The sequence below is a fragment of the Mauremys mutica genome, chromosome 24 (genome assembly GCF_020497125.1).
Source record: "Mauremys mutica isolate MM-2020 ecotype Southern chromosome 24, ASM2049712v1, whole genome shotgun sequence".
Taxonomy (NCBI): Eukaryota; Metazoa; Chordata; order Testudines; family Geoemydidae; genus Mauremys; species Mauremys mutica.
In genome coordinates this window covers 18,249,308-18,270,866 of record NC_059095.1, presented here as the reverse complement: position 1 = coordinate 18,270,866, position 21,559 = coordinate 18,249,308, and the positions used below count along the sequence as shown (strand labels likewise).

The window sequence follows — 21,559 nt, the reverse complement described above, 5'->3', positions numbered from 1 at the left end:
ACATCCTCTGAGTGCGGGAAAAGCTTCATTGAGTGCCCAGACCTCGTCAGAGTGTCAGACATCGTAGAATTCACAGTGGAGAGAGACCCTACACATGCTCTGCATTTGGGAAAAGCTTCAATCAGAGGTCATTCCCTATTAGACATCAGAAAATCCAAATGGGAGGGAAATGTAAGAAATGCCTTGATTAGGGCTGGCCAAAGATTTGTTTTTTAAAAAAATCACATTTGCTAATTCCAGTATAGTGATCTTTGCACCATCTTCACTGTGGTCTCTCAGCTCCCCCAGATGAGTTGCCTCCTTCTGCCTTTTGCAGCTCACCCTTCTTTGGGGTCAGTCCTGTGATCTTTTCTATCAACTCCTTTCCTTTTGACTCATAGGAGCGTGTGTCCCTCCAGCCAGGAATGTTCATCAGCTCCAGGTCGGGGAGAGAGGGTTGATGCCGCCAAGCTACCCTGAGGCAAAAGCTACCTGTGTCTTACATCCACTAGGACTGTACATGGACTTGGCTGCTCAAGTTAGTGATTTTGGTGTAAAAAGACAATCATAGTTGTAGAGCAGAAGCAGCCCAGGGAGTGAACCTAACAGGCAATGATCAAGTGATCTCTCTCCTGCCATCCATCTCCACCCTCTGACAAACAGGCTAGGGACACCATTCCTTACTCATCCTGGCTAATAGCCATTCATGGACTTAACCTCCATGAATGTATCCAGTTCTCTTTTAAACCCTGTTATAGTCCTAGCCTTCAGAACCTCTTCAGGCAAGAAGTTCCACAAGTTGACTGGGCGCTGTGTGAAGAAGAACTTCCTTTTATTTGTTTTAAATCTGCTGCCCATTAATTTCATTTGGTGGCCCCTAGTTTCTTGTATTATGGGAGTAAGTAAATAGCTTTTCCTTATCTACTTTCTCCACATCACTCATGATTTTATATACCTCTATCATATTACCCCTTAGTCTCCTCTTTTCCAAGCTGAAAAGTTCTAGCCTCTTTAATCTCTCCTCATATGGGACCCGTTCCAGACCCCTAATCATTTTAATTGCCCTTCTCTGAACTTTTTCTAATGTCAGTATATCTTTTTTGAGATGAGACCACATCTGTACGTAGTATTCAAGATGTGGGCGTACCATGGAGTTATATAAGGGCAATAATATATCCTCCGTCTTATTCTCTATCCCCTTTTTAATGATTCCTAACATCCTGTTTGCTTTTTTGATTGCCTCTGCACACTGTGTGGACATCTTCAGAGAACTATCCATGATGACTCGAAGATCTTTTTCCTGATTTGTTGTAGCTAAATTAGCCCCCATTATATTGTATGTATAGCTGGGGTTATTTTTTCCAATGTGCATTACTTTACATTTATCCACATTAAATTTCATTTGCCATTTTGTTGTTCAATCACTTAGTTGTGTGAGCTCTTTTTGAAGTTCTCCACAGTCTCATTTGGTCTTAACTATCTTGAGCAATTTAGTGTCATCTGCAAACTTTGCCACCTCACTTTTTACCCCTTTCTCCAGATCATTTATGAATAAGGTGAATAGGATTGGTCCTCGGACTGACCCTTGGGGAACACCACTAGTTACCCCTCTCCATTCTGAGAATTTACCATTTATTCCTACCCTTTGTTCCCTGTCTTTTAACCAGTTCTCAGTGTTAGAGAGAATCATGAACTGCTCAGAGACAATTAATGCAGAGAAGCAGCAAAATTTGTCAAACATAGAACTGGTTCTGACTTATTTACTTGGTCTTCAAAGAGAACAACAAGCACCTGAGTCTCCTTCCTATCAGTAAACCCCTGCTCAGCCAATCAGGGTAGAGACTGAGGACGGGAGGCTGAAGGTTCTCACCAGAGAGCCCAAATGATGGCCCAGGTCACCGGTGGGGATCACTGCCCGAGCACTATTTCAGCCCCACATTTTTGGGTGGACCTCCCACAGTGGGAGCTGCAGAGCACTCCCCCGCAACACACACACACCCCGCTCCTGGTATTAGGAGGGGAACAGAAACGTTTGGTGCTGGGGCCCACAAAAGATTAATCCGGCCCTGATTGGCTGAGTACTAATTCAGTCCCACATTTTTGGGTGGACCTCCCACAGTGGGAGCTGTAGAGCACTCCTCCATGACACGCACCTCCTGGTGTTGGGAGGGGAACAGGAAAAAGGACAAAAGAAGCAAGAGACAAAGAGAAAGGAGGAAGGGATTGATGGAGGAAAAGGTGAAACAAAAAAGACAAACCCCAATGTCCCCAGTGATTCTAAGGGACAAAATCCCAGGAGCAGAATAAAATTCGGCCTCCTTAAGCTTGTGTTTTCCATGCCTAGAATTCAACTGTCACTAGATGGATCAGACTGAACAGGTTTCAAACCTCGAGGAGGCTCTTACCTTCTAAACAGGGACGGCTGTTTTCTAGTAAAATCACTAAAAGGGACGGAGAAAACTCGAAAGAGGTTCCTCCTGGCGCTCACCTACGTGAACCGCAATACTCTCTCTGTCCTCAAAGAGAGACCTGGAGAAGGAGACTCGCTGAAGCAAAGCCACAGGGTCTCTGAGGTTTCCCTGGCCCCTCGCCCCTGTCCTGCCTGGCTGATGTCAGCATCTCTCTGTGAGGTCACCACCTCCCCACTACCTTTGACCAATAGTCTGAGGTCCTGCAAAAGGCCTTTGTGATGTCACTGCCACACCCCTCCCTTGCTGTGCTAATGTTCTGCCCCTGGCCAGGCACTTTGGAGGTTTAAGCTACTCCCTGTGGATCACCCCACTCAAGGAGCATTCGTTCTAGGAAGCAAGCCGGCTAGACAGGAAAACATCAGATGCTGCTCCCAATGCTACACTCAGTTTTTCAGAAATTAGTCGACTTTATGGCCAGAAGAGACCATTAGAGCATCTAATCTGACCCCCTGCATATCACAGGCCTCCTGTATGACACAAGAGCTACTTTTGGGGCAAACACATTCCAGAAAGACATCTAGTCTTCATTAAATGATATCAGGAAATGGTGAATCCACCACTTTCCTTGGTAGCTTGTTCCTGTGGTGAATCATCCTCGCTGTTGAATATTTGTGTCTTATTTGTAATATGAATTTGTCTCTTTTCACCTTCCAGCCATTGTGTCTTGTTATGCCTTTCTCTGCTCGATTAAAGAGCCCTTTCATACCCAATCTTTTCTCTCCATTAAGGCCTTTCAACACTTCAATGAAGTCACCTTTCAATCTTCTTTTGATAAGCGAAACAGGTTGAGCTTGTTCAATAGCTCACTAGAAGGCATTTTTCTCCAGCCCTCAGAACATTTGTCATCAGACTCCTGAACTGCAGCTGGATGTGGTTCTTGTTCTTCTGCACAACATAGCTCCTGGAGAAGAGGGATCTGCAACTGTACATTCATATGATACCTTTGTTTAACTGATGAAAACATAAACTAGACACTTAGAGGATTGGAACTGATTTCAGCTGATGGACAGCTTTGCTAGGTTTTTGTGCATTTGGACAGTGAAATGTTGAGTGTTTACATACATATCAAGGACCCCCGTATAGTGGAGCTCCTGAACATAATGGAGAATGGAAATGAAAATTTTTCCTTTTTTTTAAAAAAAGAAAGAAGGTTATAAGAGAACAGGGGGGCTTGAACCAAGGACCACTTGATCTGCCATCAAGTATTCTACCACGAAGCTATACCCCCATGATCACAGGAGTATGGCCTCATGCGCTCCAAGACTTTGAAGGACAGACCCTGCTTCATCGAGGTCCTTTGCGATTCCCAGACCACAGGTGGTTTTAAAAATGGGGTTTGATTAAACTTCTTAAATGTGGTAAACACCACAGCTTGCACACCCACCGATATAGCTTCTCCCACTGACATCGCTGCCACCTCTTGGGAAGTGGATTAACTACACCCACAGGAAAACTCTCTCCCATCAGCATAGAGCAGTGGTTCTCAAGTTGTGTGTCAGGACCCCAAAGTGGGATGTGACCCTGTTTTAATGGGGTCACCAGGGCTGGCATTAGACTTGTTGGTGCCTGGGGCTGAAGCCAAAAGTCTGAGCCCCACCACCCAGGGCTGAATCCCTCAAGCTCTGGTTTTGCCCTCCCCTAACTGGGGCAGGGCTCAGGCTTTGTCTCCTCTGCCTCCGCTCAGTGTGGGAGGGGCTTGGTCCCTCTTTCCAGGGCCATGTAGTGAGGTTTTTTTTTTGTCAGATGGGGGTTACAGCAAAAGGAAGTTTGAGAAACCCTGGCATAGAGCCTCTGAATATGTCTAGACTTGGCTCCCAGTGGCACTGTGCATGATCAGATACTGAAAGTACAGCTATGGAGACACCACACACCAGCCTTGCCTAGCAGGCAAGAATCAAACCTCCACAGAAAGACGCCTGTTGCTTTCTAACCCATCTCCCTAAGCCCTCAGCCACCACCACTTAACAAAGGGGCTTTTCTACATTGGTCTCACTGAAGGGTCATTTCCAATGGTTTGCTCAGACCAGCATTAGGGGAAATGGTGCCCTGGGCAAAGCTTGTACTTTGGCACTTCCCCATTGCCCCTGGACGATCCCCACTCCCCCTTTACCGCTAGCTCCTGCACTCCCAACCCTTGCACCTCCTTCACCCCTAACTCCTGCCCCCTCCTGTGCCCCCTTTGCCCTTAACTCCCTGGGCCACCAGCCATTGCCCCTCTCCTGCAGCCCCTTCACATGGCTCCAGTGCTGGGGGCCCCGCACTTGTTCTCCCTTTCCCTGGGCTTTGGCATCACTAGCCCCTGCTTAGCGAGTAGGGTTCAGTGGTTCCCAAAATGTGGGGCATGACTCCTAGGGGGACACAGAGGAACATTCATGGGGGCACCTCAGGGCCTGAGCCAGCCCCCATGGAGGGAGCAGCACTCACAGGCACTGATAATAGAGTTACTGAAAGTTTGGGAGTTAAGAGCTGATAGGTCAGTGGTCCAGCCCATCACAGATGACCCCCCTCCCTCTGGGACAGGGGCAGGTCTGGGCTCTCACGCTAAATGGCTCATTGTGGCTGCCAGAACCTGTGGGCAGCTCATTTAGTTTGCACTGAGGGTTGAGTCCTGCTTCGTGCACCGTGTGTGAGAATGAAAATCCTAAACCCCCCTTTGAAATAACGAATGTAGCAGGACGTGTTATTGTCTCTGCCCCAAAGCAGACAGACCAATGGAGAAATGCCATCGAGTCCAGGGTAATACTCCGCTGCCATTTTAACTTTTTCGCTTGCTAAACTCCCTCCCAACCTTGTGGGGTCCAGAGCCTGGTATTGAGCCTGAGCCGAGATGTCTACGCTGCAAATTTACCACCCCACGGCCCTAGCCTGGGAGTCTGCACTGGCACGGGACATCCGAGGGTGTTTCATTGCAGTGCGGACATCGCCTAGCATTATGTCTACACTGCCATTAACACACCCAAGTCACTATTCTCAAACCCTGGGTCAGTTGATTCAGGCTTGTGGGGCTTGTGCTGCATGGTTATAAAATTACAGTGTAGACACTTGGGCTTGAGCCAAGCCTCTGAGACCCCATGATAAGTTCCTTGGGATCACCATATTGATGCCGAGATTAGTGTGGACACTCGATCGGCGCAGCCCCGAACTCCTGAGCTCAAGCGATCCGCTGGCCTCAGCCTCCCCAGGAGCTGGGATCACAGGCACCAGCCACAGGGCCTGGCTGGTTACAGGGTCTCCAGCTTCCAACTTCAGGCTCAGCCTGGGAGCTCTGAGCGGGTGGAAGTGGAGCCTGGCACTGAGCTGATGCGCTGAGGGTTATTTGCACTGTGCGCTTCACAGGGAGGTGAAAACACGGGGCACAGATCTTTGAGCACAACCCTCGTCCTGAGGAATGGGGCGGGGGAGGCTGCATAAAGAGAGACCGGCTCTCCCTGGCGGGGCTGCAGTGGCTCTTCACAGGAGCAGTCCCACTGCCAATTTGTACCAGAGTTTTGCCGGCCTCCTTTCCTGGGCTGGCTCCCCTCTCCCTAAGGGGAACTGGTGACCCCAAACTTCCCAGAAACCAGCATAGCGAGGCCAACGTGAGCACAGACACCTGCTCAGCACCCCGGGGTGCAGCCCTGAACTCCGGCAATCAGCTACGCTCAGCTGCCCACCCAACAAGCGTTACACGCAGGAGCCTTCGTGCCCCGCGTGTTCAGGTTCCTCCCAGCGCCAGCTTTAAACTCCGCTGCTCAGTTCTAAGCTTTGGCCACACGGGGGCAGCCTGGAGCTCAGCCAACGCCTCCCGGTGCTGGTTGCGTTTCCCGCTCCTCGTGGCAGGTTCACACCCCGCAGGCAGATCTCTGAATCGGAGCCGAACCGTTCCCCAAACCCAGCGCTTTAGCAGCAGCTTTGCTAGGAAAGCGCTGATGTCCCCAAGTAAAGTAAGAGCCAGAGCGCGGTGTCCAGGAGCTTCTCTTGGGCCCCTCACCGTGGTGTCTGTCAGGCGCAAGGAGAAACCAGGGAAATGTTTTCATGGCATTTAAGGGCAGAAGGGGCCATTAGCTCAGCTAGTCTGACCCCCGAATAACACAGAATTACACCATGACACACATTGATCCCACAGACCTTAGACAGATCAAAGCGTTTCAGCCCTCAGGAAGGAGACTAAACTGGGTGCCAGAGGCAGCGAACAAGGGGCCCCCAAGGCAATGGCAGGGAGCTGACGAGGTGAAATATGCTCAGATGATCCCAGCAGGCGACCCACCCCGATGCTACAGAGGTGGGAGTCCCTGTTCCTCCTGCCCTTAACAATCCCTGGTGCGTGGGTGCGCTGGGCCCCATTACAATCCCCTCTGTCTCACCCCCCATGAGGGATCCGGTGGATGTGGGTGTTCTCCATGCTGCTGGGGGTGTCTGGTGCCCCTGTCCCTGCTGGTTAATAGTGGAATGTGTGGGTGTCCCCCCACCCGTTAAGGATCCGTGTTGTGCGGATGCCCCCGTTCTTCTCATTAAGAATGGTGCAATAGAGCATAAGGGTGTGTCCCCCACCCCATGAGCTAGCTCCCGTGTGTGGTTCCCCTGCCCCCATCCAGGCTCTGTGGTGTGTGGGTGTCGCTGTTCCTCTTTTCAAGATCCATGTGGCAGGGGGGCGTCCCTCCCCCCAAGTCAGAATCCCCAGCGTGTGGGTGCTCCCATCCCCCCAGCCAGGCTCTGCCAGGGGGGTGTCTAAAAAGAGACCATGTCTCACCCAGGCTACGCTGCAGGGGCTATTCACAGGTGCGATCCCACTACTGATCAGCACAGGAGTTTTGACCTGCTCCATTTCTGACCTGGGCTGGTTCACCCCTCCTTAGGCAACCTGGGGACCCCAAGCTTCCCCAGGATCACCATATTGATGCTGAACTTAGTGCGGACACCTGATCGGCACAGCCCCCTGCAGCCCAGAACTCCTGAGCTCAAGTGATCCACCAGCCTCAGCCTCCCCAGGAGCTGGGATCACAGGCACCAGCCACAGAGCCCAGCTTGTTTTCCTACCTGGCAGCTGGAGCTTTAAACTCTGCTTGTGAGCTCTGTGCCTGGGCCAGACGGGGACAGCCTGGAACTGGGAAATGCTCCTGCTCCCCCCGCCCCCGTCTCATGTCGGGGTGCAGGCGCCGCTGTCCTCCCAGGTAAGATCCCGGATGTTTCAGTGCCCCCCCATCCCCCGCCCAGGTGTCCGGGTACCTCTGCCCCCCATACAGAATCCTGGGTGTGTGGGTGTCCGTCCCTCTGCAGAGGATCCCGGAGTGTGGATGCCCTTGTCCCCCCCCTACACAGTCCTGGGTGTGTGGGTGCCACTCTCCCCCCTGTAGATCTCTGGTGGGTGGGTCCCCAGGGTGTGAGTGCTCCCATCCCCCGATACAGGCTGGGGGGGGGTATAACTGGCTCTCCCTGTCCTGCCCAGGCGGTGCTACAGCAGCTGTTCACAGGGGCAGCAACCCCACTGTCACTCTGCAGCTTTAACCTGCTCCAGGGGTGACCTGCTTCCCCCTCCTTTGGGAGCCCGGGGACCCCGAACTTCCCAGAATCACCTGATTGATGCCGAGCTTAGCACAGACACCGGCTCGGCCTGGCAGGGAGCTGCCCTGAGCCCTGACAATCAGCTTCCCTCCGCCTCCTGCTGCACAGCGAGGGTCCCACGCGAGAGGCTTCGTGCCCAGTTTGTTCAGGAGCATCCCAGGCTCCAGATGTAAACTCTGCTGGTTAGTTCTAATCTTTGGCCACACGGGGGCGGCACTAACGGTCCCATCTAAACGCTGTTTGCGTTCGACCCTTCGGATCGCAGATTGTAACCCGCGGGCAGATCTCTGAGTGCAGCCAAATCCCTCCCCAAACTGAACATTGAAGCAGCAGCTCCCATTGGAAAGATCAGGATTTTTGCCTTTAAAAACAAGGAAAATGTCTCCAGCGAGAGACTGAAGAAGCTCAATTCATTTCATTGACTCCATGAATGTTCCTCTGTGTCCCCCTAGGAGTCATGCCCCACTTTTGGGGGACCACTGAACCCTACTCACTAAGCAGGGGCTAGTGATGCCCAGGGAAAGGGAGAACAAGTGCAGGGCCCCCAGCACTGGAGCCATGTGAAGGGGCTGCAGGAGAGGGGCTATGGCTGGTGGCCCAGGGAGTTAAGGGCAAAGGGGGCACAGGAGGGGGCAGGAGTTAGGGGTGAAGGAGGTGCAAGGGTTGGGAGTGCAGGAGCTAGCGGTAAAAGGGGAGTGGGGATCATCCAGGGGCAATGGGGAAGTGCCAAAGTACAAGCTTTGCCCAGGGCACCATTTCCCCTAATGCTGGTCTGAGCAAACAATTGGAAATGACCCTTCAGTGAGACCAGAACCCTAGTGTAGAAAAGCCCCTTTGTTAAGTGGTGGTGGCTGAGGGCTTAGGGAGATGGGTTAGAAAGCAACAGGCATCTCTCTGTGGAGGTTTGATTTTTGCCTGCTAGGCCAGGCTGGTGTGTGGTGTCTCCATGGCTGCACTTTCAGTGTCTAATCACCCACAGTGCCCCAGGGAGGCAAGTCTAGACATATTCAGAGGCTCTATGCCAGGGTTTCTCAAACTTCCTTTCACTGCAACCCGTTCCTGCCAAAAAAACAACAACAACAACAACAACAAAAAAACTTACTACCTGGCCCTGGAAAGAGGGACCAAGCCCCTCCACACTGAGCGGAGGCAGAGGAGATAAAGCCTGAGCCCTTCCCCAGTAGGGGAGGGCAAAACCAGAGCTTGAGGGATTCAGCCCTGGGTGGTGGGGCTCAGACTTTTGGCTTCAGCCCCAGGCCCCAACAAGTCTAACGCCAGTCCTGGCGACCCCATTAAAACAGGGTCACATCCCACTTTGGGGTCCTGACTCACAGTTTGAGAACCACTGCTCTATGCTGCTGGGAGAGAGTTTTCCTGTGGGTGCAGTTAATCCACTTCGCCAGCAGGTGGCAGCGATGTCAGTGGGAGAAGCTATAGCAGTGGGTGTGCAAGATGTGGTGTTTGCCACATTTAAGAAGTTTAATCAAACCCCATTTTTAAAACCACCTGTGGTCTGGGAATCGCAAAGGAGTTCGATGAATCAGGGTTTGTCCTTCAAAGTCCTGGACATCACGATTCCACACTCTTAGTGTTATGGGGATATTGCTCAGTGGTAGAGTGCTTAACTGCAGTTCAAATAGTCCTCAGTTCAAACCCCCCTGTTCTCTTATAACCCTCTTTCTTTTTTTTAAAAAAAGGAAAACATTTCCATTCTCCATTATGTTCAGGGGCTCCTCTATACAGGAGTGCTTCATATCAATGTAAACACTCAACATTTTACACAAAAACCTAGCAAAACTGTCCATCAGCGGAAATCAGTTCCAATCCTCTAAGTGTCTAGTTTATGTTTTCATCAGTTAAACAAAGGTATCATACCAATGTACATTTGCAGATCCCTCTTCTCCAGGAGCTGTGCTGTGCAGAAGAACAAGAACCACATCCAGCTGCAGTTCAGGAGTCTGATGACCAAAGAGCCACAAAGTGTTCTGAGGGCTGGAGAAAAATGCCTTCTAGTGAGCTATTGAACAAGCTCAACCTGTTTAGCTTATCAAAAGAAGATTGAAAGGTGACTTCATTGAAGTGTTGAAGGGCCTTAATGGAGACAAAAGATTGGGTATTAAAGGGCTTTTTAACTGAGGAGAGAAAGGCATAACAAGACCCAGTGGCTGGAAGGTGAAAAGAGACAAATTCATGTTAGAAATAAGACACAAATATTCAACAGCGAGGATGATTCACCACAGGAACAAGCTACCAAGGAAAGTGGTGGATTCTCCATCTCCTGATGTCATTTAATGAAGACTAGATGCCTTTCTGGAATGTGTTTGCCCCAAAAGTAGCTCTTGTGTCATACAGGAGGCCTGTGATATGCAGGGGGTCAGATTAGATGCTCTAATAGTCTCTTCTGGCCATAAAGTCAACTAATTTCTGAAAAACTGAGTGCAGCATTGGGAACTGTGTCCGATGTTTTCCTGTCTAGCCGGCTTGCTTCCTAGAACGAATGCTCCTTGAGTGGGGTGATCCACAGGGAGTAGCTCAAACCTCCAAAGTGCCTGGCCAGGGGCAGGACATTAGCACAGCAAGGGAGGGGTGTGGCAGTGACATCACAAAGGCTTTTTGCAGGACCTCAGACTATTGGTCAAAGGCGGTGGGGAGGTGGTGACCTCACAGAGAGATGCTGACATCAGCCAGGCAGGACAGGGGCGAGGGGCCAGGGAAACCTCAGAGACCCCTGTGGCTTTGCTCCAGCAAGTCTCCTTCTCCAGGTCTCTCTTTGAGGACTGAGGGAGTATTCGGGTTCAGGTACGTGACCGCCAGGAGGAACCTCTTTCGAGTTTTCTCCTTCCCTTTTCGTGATTTTACTAGAAAACAGCCATCCCTGTTTAGAAGGTAAGAGCCTCCTCGAGGTTTGAAACCTGTTCAGTCTGATCCATCTGGTGACAGTTGAATTCTAGGCATGGAAAACACGAGCTTAAGGAGGCAGAATTTCATTGCGTACCTGGGATTTTGTCCCTTAGAATCACTGGGGTCATTAGGGTTTGTCCTTTTGGTTTCACCTTTTCGTCCATCCATCCCTTCCTCCTTTCTCTTTGTCTCTTGCTTCTTTTGTCCTTTCTCCTGTTCCCCTCCCAGCACCAGGAGGGGGGTGCGTATGTGTCTCAGGGGAATGCTCTGCAGCTCCCACTGTGGGAGGTCCACCCGAAAATGTGGGGCTGAAATAGTGCTTGGGCAGTGATCCCCACCGGTGACCTGGGCCATCCTTTGGGCTCTCTGGTGAGAACCCTCAGCCTCCCGTCCTCAGTCTCTAACCTGATTGGCTGAGCAGGGGGTTATTGACAGGGAGGAGACTCAGGTCCTTGTTGTTCTCTTTTAAGACCAAGGAAATAAGTCATAACATGTTATATGTTGACAAATTTTGCTGCATTAATTGTCCCTGAGCAGTTCATGATTCTCTCTAACATTGCAGTTCTCCTCAAATACTTGCTGAATATTTATTGTGCAGTGTTGTTGGTCTGGAGCTCATCTGAAAGCACTTTATTCAGGTCATTCAGTGTCTGAAATTCAAGATCCGGTGGTTAGTTTGAAAATCAGGGCTCTTGGGTCCTATTCCCAACTCTGCCACTGGCTGGCTGTGTGACCTAAGACAAGTCAATTCTCCTTTCTCAGCCTCAGCTTCTTCCTCTTTCAAGTAGGGATAATAATGATCCTCTCCTACCTACCTCACGGTGGGTGGGGATCCATTGGAGAGTGTCACTAGGAGTAGTGCATAATATGCGGTGTCCTATCACGTTTACTCAGAGCAGATTATGACATAATAGAATAGCTGAAATAGTCTATTTGATTTGTATTTTTTTATTTTGAAATTGTTAAGAGCAGCAATTACTTAGCTCAGACTGAAGCATCTTATCTAATGTTTGAGATCTAAGTGTCTCCTCTTTGTGTGCGACGAGACAATTTAACCACACTGTGACAAACAGGAGATGCTTTTGTTTTGCAACAAAATATTTTTGCAAAGAACTTTCATCCCACTTGTTTTGATTTCGAGAAACAAACTGGTTTAGTCTGAAGGGGATTTTCTGACAGAAATGGTTTCAATGAAATTTCCCCACCATCTCGATTCCTGGGTTCTATCCCTTTCTCTGGGTTTTTTTTTTGTCCATTAGAACAGGAGTCAGAACTGGTGGCTTCTCTTTCTGGCTCTGCCACCACCTTGCTGTGTAGGCCCTTGGGAAGGTCACTTCCCTTCTTTGTACTTCAGGCTTCTCCCCACCTGTCCAATGAGAACAGGGACAGTTCTCGAACTCTGGGCAGTCATTTTCATCCGGGCCCCGGCAGGGATAACTAAAAATGTATATATATATATATATATATATATATATATATATATATATATGTATATATAAAAAAGACTTTCATTCCTTAGGAACCGGTTCCCTATAAAAAGTTCTGATTTAAGGGATGTGCCACAGTATGTATTTTTTGTACCAATAGCGTTACCATGCGTCCGTATTTTCCCAGGAGGAATTTTTAAATTTTAAAAATTCCTCCCAGACAGTGATTTAAGAACCAAAAAGCCTGACATGTCCAGGAAAATACGGGTGTATGTTAACCCTACCTAAAGTTCTTTTTTAAAAAGATGGGCCTGAACTAGAAACGAGCTCCGTTTCACATGTGTGGGTCCCTGCCACTCCCTGGGGGTGGGCTAGTGTGACCAGATGTCCTGATTTTATTGGGACAGTCCCAATTTTTGGGACTTTTTCTTAGATAGGAACCTAATAACCCCCACCCCCTGTCCCGATTTTTCACACTTGCTGTCTGGTCACCCTACGGTGTGCACATGTGTGGGTCCCAGCTGCTCCCTGCCCCCCTCATTGAAGCAGGTGTGCAGGGTTACTGCCCTGGGAACTGCAGGCATCAGGGACATGGGGCTGGCTGGAGGCAGGGCAGGGGCTGACTGGAGGTAGGGTCTGGCTGCAGGCAGGGCAAGGGGTGCGGGGCTGGCTGGAGACGTGGTGTGCGGGACTGGCTGGCTTCAGGCAGGGGGGTGCAGCAGGGGTTCCCTGGAGACAGGGCAGGAGGTGCGGGGCTGGCTGCAGGCAGGGCAGGAGTTGCAGGGCCGGTGGTGTAGGGCTGGTGCGGGCAGGGGGGTGTGGGGAGATGGCTGGCTTCAGGCAGGGCCGCAGGGGGTATGACAGGGGTTGGTTGGAGACAGGGTGCAGGGCTGGCTGTGGGCAGGGGGTGTGGGGCTGGCTGGAGGCAGGGGCTGGTGCAGGCAGGGCAGGGGGTGTGGGGCTGGCTGGAGGCGGGGGCTAGTGCAGGCAGGGCAGGGGGTGAGGGCAGGGGGTGAGGGGCTGGAGGCAGGGCTGGCTGGAGATGGGCTGGGTGTGGGCAGGAGGTGTGGGGCTGGCTGGAGGCAGGGACTGGTGCAGGCAGGGCAGGGGGTAAGGGTACAGGGGGTACAGCCCACCCTGTATGGTAAGTGCCCCCTCCCCCCTCAGCACTGGGGTAGCAGAAGCAGCCTGGGGCTTGGGGGCTATTTAAATGGCCCGGGGCTCCCCTGCTTCCACTGCCCCGGCCCTGTAAATAGCTGAGGGAGCCCTGGGGAAGCGGCGGGGCTCTGGGGGCTATTTAAAGGGCCGGGGCGATAGAAGCAATGGGAACCCTGGACTTTTTAAATAGCCCCCAGCCCCCCGCAGCCCTACCCCAGCCCTATCCCAGCCCCTGCTGGGAGCCCCAGACCCTTTAAATTGCCCCCTGAGGAAGCCGGGCCACCCTGGTACAGTGCACCAGCTCTTGCCAGTACGCAGTACCAGGGCTTGGGCACGGGGCCCTCTTAGGGGTGGGGCCCGATTCAGGGGAATCAGGAGAATTGGCCTAAAGCTGGTCCTGTGTGGGGGTGGGGGTGGGGGTGGGGGGTGGGGGGTGGGGCAGGACTTGGTCCCATTCTGAGCACCACCAAAAATTGTACAAACCTGCCGCCCCGTCCAGCCCAACCTTCTGCTGACGCACCTCAGCCCAGACCCCTGCAGGGTTTGAAGCTTCCACTGCTTAAACTCCAGGACACTGAGGGATTTCAGCTCCCCTTTGCCCACAGGGAGCTTTCACCCCACTCCCAGCCAGGTTCTTGTCCATGGGATCACTGTAGGGGGGCTGGGTCCCGCTGGGTCTTTTCTCTCTCTGTGACAGGCCAGGGTGCAATAACTGGGGCATCTGAGCACCCAGGACCTTCTGTGGGGCTGCCATTCCCCTTCTGTGGTCTCGTCTGTCATTGACTCCAGCCTTTCTTCTACCCATTGTCAGCACCATCCCAAGCAAGCTGCACTCGCCTCAGAAAGACAGTGTCCCCTGTTGGGTGTGAATCACTGACCTCTCTGAGCACTGACTGCCCCTGTGTTTCCTGGCCTCTCAGTCTGTGCAGATGGGACCTTTCCCTCCAGTGCTGGAGGATTCACCCTTCTCATCTACCCTTGTCCCAAGCAGCACAGCTGGTGGGAATCTTAAATGTACAGAGGAGACATAGGAGCAGAAACGCCCACCGACCTTCCATGCAATTGGCACTTATCCATCACTGAACAGGATTGAAATTCCTGCAGGGAGACTGCTGGGCCACATCCCCTCTGGGCATGAGCAAAGCAGCAGGGTGAAAAAGAAACCTGGAGATGCAACCCAGGACCTCATACATGCAAAGCATGTGCTCTACCACTGAGCTACATCCCCAGATAGTCTTTGTTTGCTATGGGTTACACCAGGGGTAGGCAACCTATGGCACGTGTGCCGAAGGTGGCACATAAGCTGATTTTCAGTGGCACTAACACTGCCCAGGTCCTGGTCACCAGTCTTGGGGGCTCTGCATTTTAATTTAATTTTAAATGAAGCTTCTTAAACATTTTAAAAAACCTTATTTACTTTACATACAACAATAGTTAGTTATATATTATAGACTTATAGAAAGAGACCTTCTAAAAACATTAAAATGTATTACTGGCATGCGGAACCTTGAATTAGAGTGAATAAATGAAGACTCGGCACAGCACTTCTGAAAGGTTGCTGACCCCTGGGTTACACTCAGAGCCCTCTTGTTTCCAGCACATCCAGTGGCCTAAGAGCAGCCTGGGGGACACATTCCCTGCTCTGAGGGCCAAACCTGCGGTCCTGGAGGCTGCTGGTTCTTAGGGGTCACTTTGCAGCAGGGCCAGATTGGATGTGTGGGGCAGAGAGAGTGGGTGCCCTGGACTCAGGGTGCAGCGATGCACTCAGCCCTCTCCCCTGCATTGGGTGGGGGGTGCTGCCACCCCCTGCTGGAAGGTAATGGGAGGGGAGGGGCGCTGTGAGTCGCTCAACACCTGACCCTGGTGGCAGAAGTGGTGTGGGAAGCTCCAGGTGTTTCTAGGATCTGCTATTGCCACCTGCCTGTGAAGTCCAGCTTTCCCCAGCACATTCACTGCGGTGCAATTGGGTCACTGTTTCCATGGCTGAACAGCAAAGAATCACTCCCAGTTTCCCTTCTATCTGCAGCAGGATTAGCCTGTGTCGGTGGTTAATGAGGTGGATCTAGTTGTAGATTGTTATTCATTCCCCACCTTGACAATTCACACAGTCCCTTTCCCATGCAGATTCCCAGCACCTCGGTGATCCTGGTGGCAGGGGTTGGGTCCTGAGATTTTCAGGGTCCTTTTTCCCCTCCACCTGGAGTGAACTCAGCTTTTCCCCCATCCCAGACAATCCATGAAATAACAACAGGGGCGTAAAGAAAGAGGGGAGGGAACATCTCACGGCCGGGCTGGATGTGCCCAGGGCCCCCGGCTTGTCCATTGTTTCCATGGAATTTGGCCCCCAGCTTTGCACAAGGGACAGAGAAAGATCTTGCTGTTCCTATGTCTGTGCAAGGAAATTGTGTTTCCCTAGGAAAGAGAGGTGGGAAATGGCCCCTTGGTGGGACAATATCCTGAGGATTAAGACCTAAGGACTCAGGCTGAGAAGTGATTTAACCCCACTCATATGGGATTTAACAAATTGTCTTCCATGGAGCAGGGCCAGATCCAGCGTTTTTGCCACCCCAAACAGAGACAAAAAACAAAAAAAAAGCTGCAATCGGCCCCAGCTCTACCTCTGCCACTTTTGGTGGCAAGTATCAGAAGGGTAGCCGTGTTAGTCTGGTTCTGTAAAAGCAGCAAAGAATCCTGTGGCACCTTATAGACTAACAGACGTTTTGCAGCATGAGCTTTCGTGGGTGAATACCCACTTCTTCGGATGCAAGAAGAAGTGGGTATTCACCCACGAAAGCTCATGCTGCAAAACGTCTGTTAGTCTATAAGGTGCCACAGGACTCTTTGCTGCTTTTGGTGGCAAGTTCTTCCCTCGGAGAGGGCTGAATTGCTGCTGAAGCCTCCCCTCTCTATTGACTGCCCCAGGGACCTGCTTGTTGCGCTGGTGCCTGGAGCCGGCCCTGCCATGGAGACACTGGGAAGATGGGGGAATCAGGAAAATAACATGGGTTTGTTTATATTGCAAGTAAAGAATAACTGAAGCATTTTTGCTATAAAGTCATTTTTCCTTGACTGGGAATTGAACCCAGGCCTTGGCAGTGAAAGTGCCAAATCCTAACCACTAGACCATCAGGGGGGTGATAATAAGAGTTGTCTCACTTATGCTACACTTTCTTAGGCTACTTTCTATCCAATTTCTGAAGCTGCTCCATTGTCCACTCCCTGAGGGGCTAAGAGCAGAGAGTGCAGGAACCCCTGTGCTCAGGGTCACAACCTGAGCCCAACCCAAGACAGTGAAACAAACTCAAATGATGCTTCCTCCAGCAGGATCACAGAGACACACAAAGAAAACCCATCAGGAACAATCCTCCTCTACCTTCATTTACCCCATCGCAACCCTCTCAGCAGCCCGCTCTTGCGGGAAGGACTCTGAGCTGATAGGAGCTCTGGCACAGAGACCAAGGGAGGGGTGTTGCTCCCCCTCAGTGTGAGCTGATCACAGTCTGACTCCATGTAACGGGGCTCTGAGCTTTGCCATCTTGTGAGTTCTGAGTGCTGACCACCCCCCCAGACCCTTCTGCTGGGAGCATGGGGATTGCACAACAGCTGCAAGCCCTTTTCCCGTCTCCTTGTCCTCCTCGGCTTCCCCAGACCTTCCCCACAAATGGTTCTATCAGACGCTGGAGGGATCTAAGCACCTGCAGGTTTCCCTCACCCATCTCCTAAAGCAAACAGTGGTTCCCTTCTCTGACACTCCTGGGCCTGGGCTTCTTTTGAGTTTTTCCCCAGGGGACCTGATTCCCTGTGAAAATGTGTGTGGGGCGTGTGGGGAACTGGCTTGTCTGCCCCCTCTCTGGGAGCCGAGAAACTTTTTCAGACTCTCCCCCACTAGATGAGTCCAACAGCACCTCCCCTTGGTGGGAGAATCCTAAATTCCACCCTCCCACCCTGGTTACTCTGACCAGCTGATGGCAACAGCATGTTAAATCAACCCCAGCTCTCTGGTCTAGAAAGCAGCATCTAACCAGCCTTGTGACAGCTCCGGTTTGCTCGCTGGAGACATAACGAATCAGGAAAGAAGGCAAATGTCAGACAGGGAACCTCAGCTCCGGAAATAAATGCCCTCAGGGCTCCTTCTACACTGCGACTTGGCAATTGACTGACTTCAAATCCGGCTAACCCAGTTGGTAGAGTGTGAAATGCTTAATCCTGCCATCATGAGTTTAAGCCCCATATTGGGCAGCAGCAACAGCCCTTAGGTGTCACTCCTCTGCTTATAGTCACAGCCCAGAATGAAAGTTCCACACCCCGGGATAGGTTTTGCAGCAAGACAAGATAGCACATTAGCCAATGGTTAACAGGTTATATAATGTCTCCGCCCATGGTCTCAAATTAGCAAATTAACATTTAATGAATACTTTGATAAACTGTTAGTAGTATAAAATATCTATGTTGAATTCTGATTTGGGGTCCATAGGAATGGAGCAACTCCTTTGATTGTCCAACAGGCACATTCCTAGGGGTTAAAGCAAAGAGCCAGTGAAAGTATATGGCAATAAAAATTGTTTTCTGTGTGTCTTAAGGCAGGCATTGGTCCCTGGGAAGGGAGGTGGAAGGATGCCATATCTTATACTGACATGTGCCAACTTCTCATAAACTCAAGGTTGGATCTGTGGGAAGAATGTCTCCCTACAGAAGAGACTAACACAATAGGAACAGGGATTCTTTGTTCAATCTGCAACTCTGAATAAGACACAATTATTTAGTTCTTAGTTCCAACACCTATCTTAGCAAGCAAGGCTTTCTGGTTACCCAGCTTTCTCTTAGCTGGTCACGATTTGCTAGGCCTCTGGTCTCTTGACCATACTCTGGACTTTGGGTCTGGAAAAGAGCTGGCACAATCCATAGACCAGGTTGTTATACAAAATGCACATGGATTTTAACCCTTCACATACAGTAATGGCAAAGTTCTTGGTTCAGGCTTGTAGCAGTGATGGAATAAACTGCAGGTTCAAATCAAGTCTCTGGAGTCCATCCATAGCTGGGATGGGGTCATTCAGTCCTTTGTACAGAGCTTCAGATTGTAGCAAAGTCCCTCCAGAGGTATGAAGCAGGATTGAAGACAAGATGGAGATGAGGCATCAGTGTTTTATAGTCTCTTGCCATGTGGTCTTTGCTTTCTTTGTCCCAAGGACACTCTATCCAGCATGTGGCATAGAAAAACCTGAGTTCTGTCCATAGGCAGGTCCCTGCATACCTTGCTGAGTCACAAGGTGTATCTCCCTTCTCTCAATGGGTCAGTTGTATAGCTGATGGTCCTTAATTGGGTGATCCACAGGGAGTAGCTCAAACCTCCAAAGTGCATGTGCAGGGGCAGGACATTAGCACAGCAAGGGAGGGGTGTGGCAGTGACATCACAAAGGCTTTTTGCAGGACCTCAGACTATTGGTCAAAGGCGGTGGGGAGGTGGTGACCTCACAGAGAGATGCTGACATCAGCCAGGCAGGACAGGGGCGAGGGGCCAGGGAAACCTCAGAGACCCCTGTGGCTTTGCTTCAGCAAGTCTCCTTCTCCAGGTCTCTCTTTGAGGACTGAGAGAGTATTCGGGTTCACGGACGTGAGCGCCAGGAGGAACCTCTTTCGAGTTTTCTCCTTCCCTTTTCCTGATTTTACTAGAAAACAGCCGTCCCTGTTTAGAAGGTAAGAGCCTCCTCGAGGTTTGAAACCTGTTCAATCTGATCCATCTGGTGACAGTTGAATTCTAGGCATGGAAAACACGAGCTTAAGGAGGCAGAATTTTATTCCGCACCTGGGATTTTGTCCCATAGAATCACTGGGGACATTAGGGTTTGTCCTTTTTGTTTCACCTTTTCCTCCATCCATCCCTCCCTCCTTTCTCTTTGTCTCTTGCTTCTTTTGTCCTTTCTTCTGTTCCCCTCCCAACACCAGGAGGGGTGTGTGTGTGTGTGTGTGTGTTGCGGGGGAGCAGTGTGGTTTTACCCATGTAGCCAGCACCAGACCTGGCACCACCCCCAGCTCTGCCCCCTTCCTGCCACTGCGACCCCATCTCACCTCCTGACCCTGGCTGGGCGCCCCCGGCCCCTCGTAGCAGGGGGCTGTGCAGGAGGGTGCAGGGGGGGTCTCCTTGCAACCATGAGTGGGTGTCTGGTGGGTGCTGTCACCTCCGCCAGAGACCCCCAAGAAACTCACTAGTTTCCTCCGCATGCGAGGAGGGGCTCCTACTTTCTGACTTGGGGGGGAGATTCCATGATGTCAGAGCCCGTGGGGGGAGGGGTTCAAATCACGAGTCTGGAGTGGCAGGGGAACCCCCTCCCCCAGTCAGATTCCACTAGGGGGCTGGGCTGGGATCTGTAGGGAGGGAGACACAGGAAAAAACAGCTGCTACTATGGAACCCAGGAGTCCTGGCTCCCAGTCCCCCTGCTCTCACCTCTAGACCCCACCTCCGCTCCCAGAGCCAGGGATAGAACCCATAGGAAGCAGGCCGGTTAGACAGTAAAACATCAGACTCTGCTCCCAATGCTACACTCAATTTTCAGAAATTAGTTGACTTTATGGGCAGAAGAGACAATTAGAGCATCTAATCTGACCCCCTGCATATCACAGGCCTCCTGTATGACACAAGAGCTACTTTTGGGGCAAACACATTCCAGAAAGGCATCTAGTCTTCATTAAATGACATCAGGAGATGGAGAATCCACCACTTTCCTTGGTAGCTTGTTCCTGTGGTGAATTATCCTTGCTGTTGAATATTTCTGCCTTAGTTGTAATATGAATTTGTCTCTTTTCACCTTCCAGCCATTGGGTCTTGTTAGGCCTTTCTTTGCTGGATTAAAGAGCCCTTTAATACCCAATATTTTCTCTCCATTAAGGCCCTTCAATACTTCAATGAAGTCACCTTTCAATCTTCTTTTGAGAAGCTAAACAGGTTGAGCTCTTTCAGTAGCTCACTAGAAGGCATTTTTCTCCAGCCCTCAGAACATTTGGTGGCTCTTTGCTGCCCCAGCTCCAATTTCACACCATCTTTTTCAAATGAGGACACCAAAACTGGAGGCTATTCCAGCGTCAGTCTCACTGATGCCGTGTCACCTCCTGTGACGTTATTGACATAATCTGTAACTCTATAGATCACCGTTGCGACCACTGCTCTATATTTGCAGCCAATATTGTAGAAAGGTTGTTGTGTAAGGGGTCTACGGAGAGGTTCTGATTGGCTGATTATAATGATGCTATCTCTATATGTGTATCATTTTTGTAGCTGACGTTATGAATATTGGCTCTATGCTGCCCATATATCAAACATGTGCTCTGCTTCCGGGGAACACCCCAGACAAGTTGGTGTCAGTTCTGACTAGCCTGTTTGATGGGTCATTAAGGACCATCAGCTGTACAATTGACCCATTGAGAGAAGGCAGATATGCCTTGTGCCTCAGCAAGGTGTGCAGGGACCTGCCTGTGGACAGAACTTTAAGGTTTTTTTATGCCACGTGCTGGATAGAGTGTCCTTGGGACAAAGAAAGCCTGCAGGGAATGGAGACAAAGCAGGGGGATGTAGGGACTCAGGGCAGGACCTGCGGATCTGGTAGTGCAGGACCACAGTCGCTGGAGGAGGAGAGTCCTGCGAGAGGAAGCTGCTGGTGGGAAGCAATAAGTGCAGAGTGCAAAGCAGCTGAGAGTCACAGGGGTCTAGAAAATGGAACAGTAGTAGGTCCCATGGTGTAATGGGCAGTACTCAGGCCTCTGGAATCTGAGTTCAAATCTCAGTGGGACCTTCTGGTGACATGTGATTTTGCTGCAAAGCCCTGGAGCTCAATGTGTTTGGCTACCTTCTCTCAGGGTGAACTAGAGTGAGTTTTTTTCCCTCCTGCTGGGTGACTGATCCCCACTGGAGATAGGTCGTTGGTCCGGCTGGTTCAATGGGCTGGTGGCTATAGGTTGGGGTCCTAGAACTTAAGAGTCTGGCTAGACATTCCTGTGGATTGATCATATGGTTGTTTCTCGCTGCTTCGCCTGATGTCCGTAACTTTGGTCCTTGTAGCTGCAGGTCTTCCTCTTGCCCACATGGC

General features: G+C 50.9%; 1 non-coding gene across 1 annotated transcript; it reads right to left on the bottom strand.

Annotated features, from left to right (window-relative positions):
• Positions 1-16,538: 16,538 nt before the first annotated feature.
• Positions 16,539-16,610, bottom strand: TRNAE-UUC. Its single transcript has one exon. It is a non-coding gene; the product is annotated as a tRNA-Glu (tRNA).
• Positions 16,611-21,559: the final 4,949 nt, after the last annotated feature.